Source organism: Mirounga angustirostris, unplaced genomic scaffold, assembly GCF_029215605.1.
Source record: "Mirounga angustirostris isolate CCGP_5_RB_7025 unplaced genomic scaffold, mMirAng1.0.hap1 SCAF_5, whole genome shotgun sequence".
Taxonomy (NCBI): Eukaryota; Metazoa; Chordata; class Mammalia; order Carnivora; family Phocidae; genus Mirounga; species Mirounga angustirostris.
Window position 1 is genome coordinate 172,822,515 of NW_026991713.1, and position 6,000 is coordinate 172,828,514.

The window sequence follows — 6,000 nt, forward strand, 5'->3', positions numbered from 1 at the left end:
AATCTAGAATGACTATGGAATCATCACACTATAGACTACCATGCTTGAATCAAAACGAAGAGTACCATAATGGAAAGACTCTCAGAATGGCTTGTTCAGTGAAACCAAGAGACACAGTTTTGTTAAAACACACACATATGTATTTCCTATGAATGCACACACAGACACAGACACACAGGTAAATGCATTCAAAATTTGAAAGAAAAAAAAAAAGCTCACCTACCCCAATAACAAGGGTAAGATTAATTCAGAGAAGCAAGAAGGAACTAGGTAGGGTTCAGAATGATAGTCAGGGAACATTAGCTCTATCTGTAGTTTCTACTTTTTACCTTGACAAAGATTTCTCTCCTTGACCAAACTCTGACAAGCCTCCCCTGAGCCCTGTTCCCAACTAATCTTCAACCCTGGCCTATAAAGGCTTGAACAATCACCAACACAGTTCTAAGAGCTCAAGGCCACATCCCTAGGCTGACCCCAACCTCCCTTAAAGTGCCTGCCTGAGAAAACTCAAGGCTTCCAAAAGAATTTACTATTTGTCCCAGCAAACACCCGAATATAAGGCCTCTGTCTCCCAGCCTCTGGGGAAAGGTAGGAGCCTAACTTTAATAAGCACCAGTTAGCAAACCCAGATGGGTCTCATACGGACCACATCCCCTACACTTCCTGTAACTATTCACTCCCCCAGTCCCCTGAGCCCCACTCCCTCCCACCCCCCTCCCTCACTCTCCCTTGACCTCTGTGCAAACCAGAGTTCAGTTCCTGCTGGACTCTTTCCTATTGTAACAGTATGTTACTGATTAAAATCTGTCCTTAACACTTTAACTAGGGTCTGGCTTTGTTTATCCTTGACAACTTGAAGATGATGTTATGCTTTTGAAGGTAATGTAAAAGAATTTAGAAGAGGATTCTGGGAGCACCTGGGTGGCTCATTTGGTTAAGTGTCCAACTCGATTTCAGCTCTGGTCATGATCTTGTGGTCATAGGATCAAGTTCCCTACTGGTTCCCTACTCAGTGGGGTTCCGCATCTGGTTCCCTACTCAGTGGGGAGTCTGCTTGAGATTCTCTGCCTCTCCCTCCCGCTTGTGTGCACTCTCTCTCTCTCTCAAACAAATAAATCTTTTAGGAGGAGGAGGAGAAGAAGAAGAGGAAGAAGAAGGAAGAGGAGGAGGAAAAGTGGAGGAGGTGGAAGAGGAAGATTTTGGAGAGATGGTGGAGCAGGAACCAGGAATCCATCTCCCCACCTAGATGACAATTGCAATTGCACTAGCAAAATCTGTCTGATGTAACATACTTTGGTCGCTGATTATAGCTTCTAATCACAAAGGTTCAGACAAAGAGGCAGCCATTCTTACAAGCCCTTCCCCCTCCATTTGAAATGAATTCCAGGGGATTTAAAAGACTGACCTCCTTTTTCCTCCCCTTCAGTTTTTGCTTTTTTCCCCTTTGGGAGTTGCACGTTAAAGACTAGGACATCCAAAAACAACTGTATATGTGGAAAAAATTAGAAAGTGACCAAGCATGCTCAGGGACAGAATCAGAACAAACCTCAGAAGACCTTAGTTATACCTAATGCCCATCTTCAGCACAGAGACACCCTACAATAACCAACAAAAACAATAAGCAAAAACTCTGGGGAAGGAGGAGAATCTGAGTTCCAGAGTTACAATACTATTAGACTTAAATGTTCTGTGTCCAATAAAAAAAAAATCACCAAGCATACAAAGAAACAGGAAAGTATGGTCCATTCAAAGAAAAAAGAATCTAATAGAAACTATACCTGAAGAAGACCTAATAGAAGATATACTAGGCAAAGACTTTAAAACAACTGTCTTGAGGATGTTCAAAGAACTAAAGGAAGATACGGAGAGAGTAAAAAAAATGATGCATGAACAAAATGGAAAAATCAATAAAGAGACAGAATCTAAAAAGAAATCAAAAAGAAAGAGCTGTAAAGCACAACTGAAGTGAAAAATTCATTAGAGGGATTCAAAGGCATATTTGAGCAGGCAGAAGAAAGAATCAACAAACTTGAAGATAGGACCATGGATTATTAAATTGGTGAAATGGGAAGAAAAAAGAGTGAAGAAAAGTGGATGGAGCCTAATGAACCTGTGGGACATCATCAAATGGAACAACATATGCATTCTGGGAGTCCCAGAAGGATAAGAGAGAGAAAGGGGCAGAGAGATATCTGAAAGATTACTGGCTGAAAACTTTTCGAATTTGATGAAAGACATAAATATAACCACCCAAGACGCTCAGTAAACCTCAAGTAGGATGAACTCAAAGATACCCAAACTAATACACATTATAATTTAACCTTGAAAAGACAGAGAATCTTTTTTTTTTTAAGATTTTATTTTATTTTATTTTGACAGAGAGAGACACAGCGAGGGAGGGAATACAAGCAGGGGGAGTGGGAGAGGGAGAAGCAGGCTCTCTGCAGAGCAGGGAGCCCAATGTGGGGCTCGATCCCAAGACCCTGGGATCATGACCTGAGCTGAAGGCAGACACTTAACAACTGAGCCACCCAGGCACCCCGACAAAGAGAGAATCTTGAAAGCAGCAAGAGGGAAGCAAATTGTCAAGTACAAGAGATCCTCAGTAAGTTTATCAGCAGATTTCTCATCAGAAACTTTGGAGGCCAGGGGGCGCCTGGGTGGCTCAGTTGTTAAGCATCTGCCTTCGGCTTGGGTCATGATCTCAGGGTCCTGGGATTGAGCCCCACATCGGGCTCCCTGCTTGGCAGGAAGCCTGTTTCTCCCTCTCCCACTCCCCCTGCTTGTGTTCCCTTTCTCACTGTGTCTCTCTCTGTCAAATAAATAAATAAAATCTTTAAATAAATAAATAAATAAACAAATAAATAATTTTAAAAAAAGAAAGAAAGAAACTTTGGAGGCCGGAAGACAATGGGCTGGTATATTCAAGGTGCTAAAAGAAAAAATCTGTCAGCCAAGAATCCTATATCCAGTAAACCAGTCCTTCAAAAGTGCCAATCAAGACATTCTCAGATAAACAAAAGCTGAGGGAGTTCGTGACCACTGACTTGTCCTTCAAGGAATGCTCAAGGGAGTACTTTAAAGTGAAGTTAAAGGACACTAAACATTAACTCAAATCTGTATGGAGTGATAAAGATCTCAATAAAGGTAAAAAATTGGGCAATTATAAAAGCTACCAATTTTGTAACAGTGGTTTGTAACTAACACTTTTCCACATGATTTAAGAGACTAATATATTTAGGGGCACCTGGGTGGTTCAGTCAGTTAAGCATCTGCCTTCAGCTCAGGTCATGATCCCAGGGTCCTGGGATTGAGCTGCGCGTCGGGCTCCCCACTCGGCAGGGAGTCTGCTTCTCCCGCTCCCTCTATCTCTTCCCCCTGTTTGTGCTCTCTCTCTCTTTCACTCCATCTCACTCTCTCTCTCTCTCTCTCTCGAATAAATGAAATCTTTTAAAAAGAGAGACCAATATATTTAAATTAGAAAAAACAATTATTAGTGTAAGAGCTAATATTAGTGTAACTTTTGTTTAAAACTCCAAAACTTGTTTTCTACATAATTTAAGAAACTAATGCATTTAAAAGAATTATTAGTTTGTGTTTTGGGGCACACAATGTATAAAGATGTAATTTTGTGGGCGCCTGGGTGGCTCAGATGGTTAAGCGTCTGCCTTCGGCTCAGGTCATGATCCCAGGGTCCTGGGATCGAGTCCCACATCGGGCTCCCTGCTCCTTGGGAGCCTGCTTCTCCCTCTGCCTCTCTCTCTTTCTCTGTCTCTCATGAATAAATAAATAAAAAATCTTAAAAAAAAAAAAGATGTAATTTTGTGATATCAACAACCAAAAGGGGTGGTAACATAGCTATAAAGGAACAGAGTTTTGTGTGCTATTGTAGTTAAGCTGGTATAAATTCAAATTAGAGTGTTATAACCTTAGGACATTAAATGCAATCCCTGTGGTAACCACAAGTTACAGACTATACACAAGCTATAGAAAATATACAAAAGGAAATGAGAAAGGAATTTAAATATTTCACTACCAAAAAAAAAACCCCACTAAACATAAGTAATGCAGAAAATGAAGGATCAAAAAAAGCTATAAGGCATATAGAAAACAAAGAGCAAAATGACAATAGTCCCTTCTTATCAGTAATTACTTTAGATATAAATGGATTAAACTCTCCAATCAAGAGACAGAGATTAGCAGAATGGATAAAAACTCATGGTCCAACTGCATATGTCTGCAAGAAACTTGAACTACAAAGACGCAAACAGGTTGGAAGTGGTTGCCAAAGGCTTGGGGAGGAAATGGAGAACGGTTACTGAGTGACCACAGAATTTCAATTTTACAAGATGAAAAGAGTTACAGAGATGGATGGTGGTGATGGCTGCCCAGTAATGTGAACATACACATAGGGTAATGCAGGCTGCTGCCCAGGAAAGTGGAGTCGACCATGGAAGCCCCATTCAGTCAAGAGATGGATGTCACATATGAATTCAGGCCAGAAGGTGACATCAGCACCAGCACAGGGTGACACAGTTATGTGGTGCTTCTGTTCCAGGTGAACTGAAGAGTGCAGGAGGCCCAGAAAGCTCGGAGGAGGCAGAGATAAGTGTGGGAAGGACTAGAGTCCAGGGGGGAATATTGGAAGGCAGAGGTCAAAGTGCCACTCATCACAATTGGGGGTTTCTCTTTATAGAAAAGAATAAAAGTTATGAATATAAACTTAGATATAGCAATGCGTAAGGCCTTGGAGTTTTTGCAGAGGGGAACCCCATAAATCCTCCTCTTCCTGGGAGGCCCAAGACTCAGGAGGTCTCAGGGGGGTTGCAAAGTGGAAAGGCAGTTGGCAAACTCACCTATGCCAGACCCTCTGGGAGCTCCTTGAGGCTCTGTGCCTCTCACATCTTGTGAGTGAACACATTTTTATCCAGAGTCGCTGAAGGAATTGCAGACAAGAGGCATTGTGAATACTCCCCAAGCAGTGCTGGCTAGCACCAGACATGCACCTGGACTCACCGAAATTTAGGGGACACCTTATATTGCTCTGGCCTCAGAGGGTGTGTGGTCAAGCTGGGGAAGTGAGCAAAGGAATGAAAAGATAAATCAGCAAGATGAGGTGGCACCCAGAGCTGACAGCAGCCCCACAGACGAAGCTCAGGAGAAGGAGTCCACAGGGAGCTGGGCCATTCTTGAGATCCTTCACTTTGATTTCTTAACACCTTCGACCAGTTGCACAATATTAAAGTGTTTGTTTTCAGAAAGGTTTGTTCTTGTTTTTCAGAAGAGTCTCGTTGGGACTGGAGCTATGTGGTCAAGCACCAGTGTTGGCCAAGATGCTGGAAACAAGGCACAAGATGCCAGTTACTGTGCCAAGGACACAGATGTGAATGGACCCCCATTGCAAGGGGTCACCAGGCTCCTGGGGAGATGGATCTCAATCCAACATCAGGTTCCCTGATTCCTCCCCATTCACCCTTTCAATTTCTTCTCCCTCTCCTACACAAACTTCTTTCTATTCCAGCCAGTAGGCTTCTTTGTCTCAGGTTCTCCTACCTTCCGGCCTGTGCCTGAACTGTTTCCCACACTAGGACTGCCCTGTCTACCTCCCTTTCTCTTTCTCTCGGCCTGTGAAAATCCTACCCATTTTTTAGGGCTTTGCTTCTTTCTCTCCTCCACCAGGAAGCCATGTGTGATCAGGAAGCTGACCTCTCCCACTCTTTTGTTTGTTTGTTTGTTTTTAAAGATTTTATTTATTTATTTGACAGAGAGAGACACAGCGAGAGAGGGAACACAAGCAGGGGGAGTGGGAGAGGGAGAAGCAGGCTTCCCGTGGAGCAGGGAGCCCGATGCAGGGCTCGATCCCAGGACCCTGGGATTATGACCTGAGCCAAAGGTAGACGCTCAACAACTGAGCCACCCAGGCGCCCCTGACCTCTCCCACTCTTGAAATGTAATGGTGCTTACTGCTGACATCTCTCCCGTGGCACTTAATTATCATTT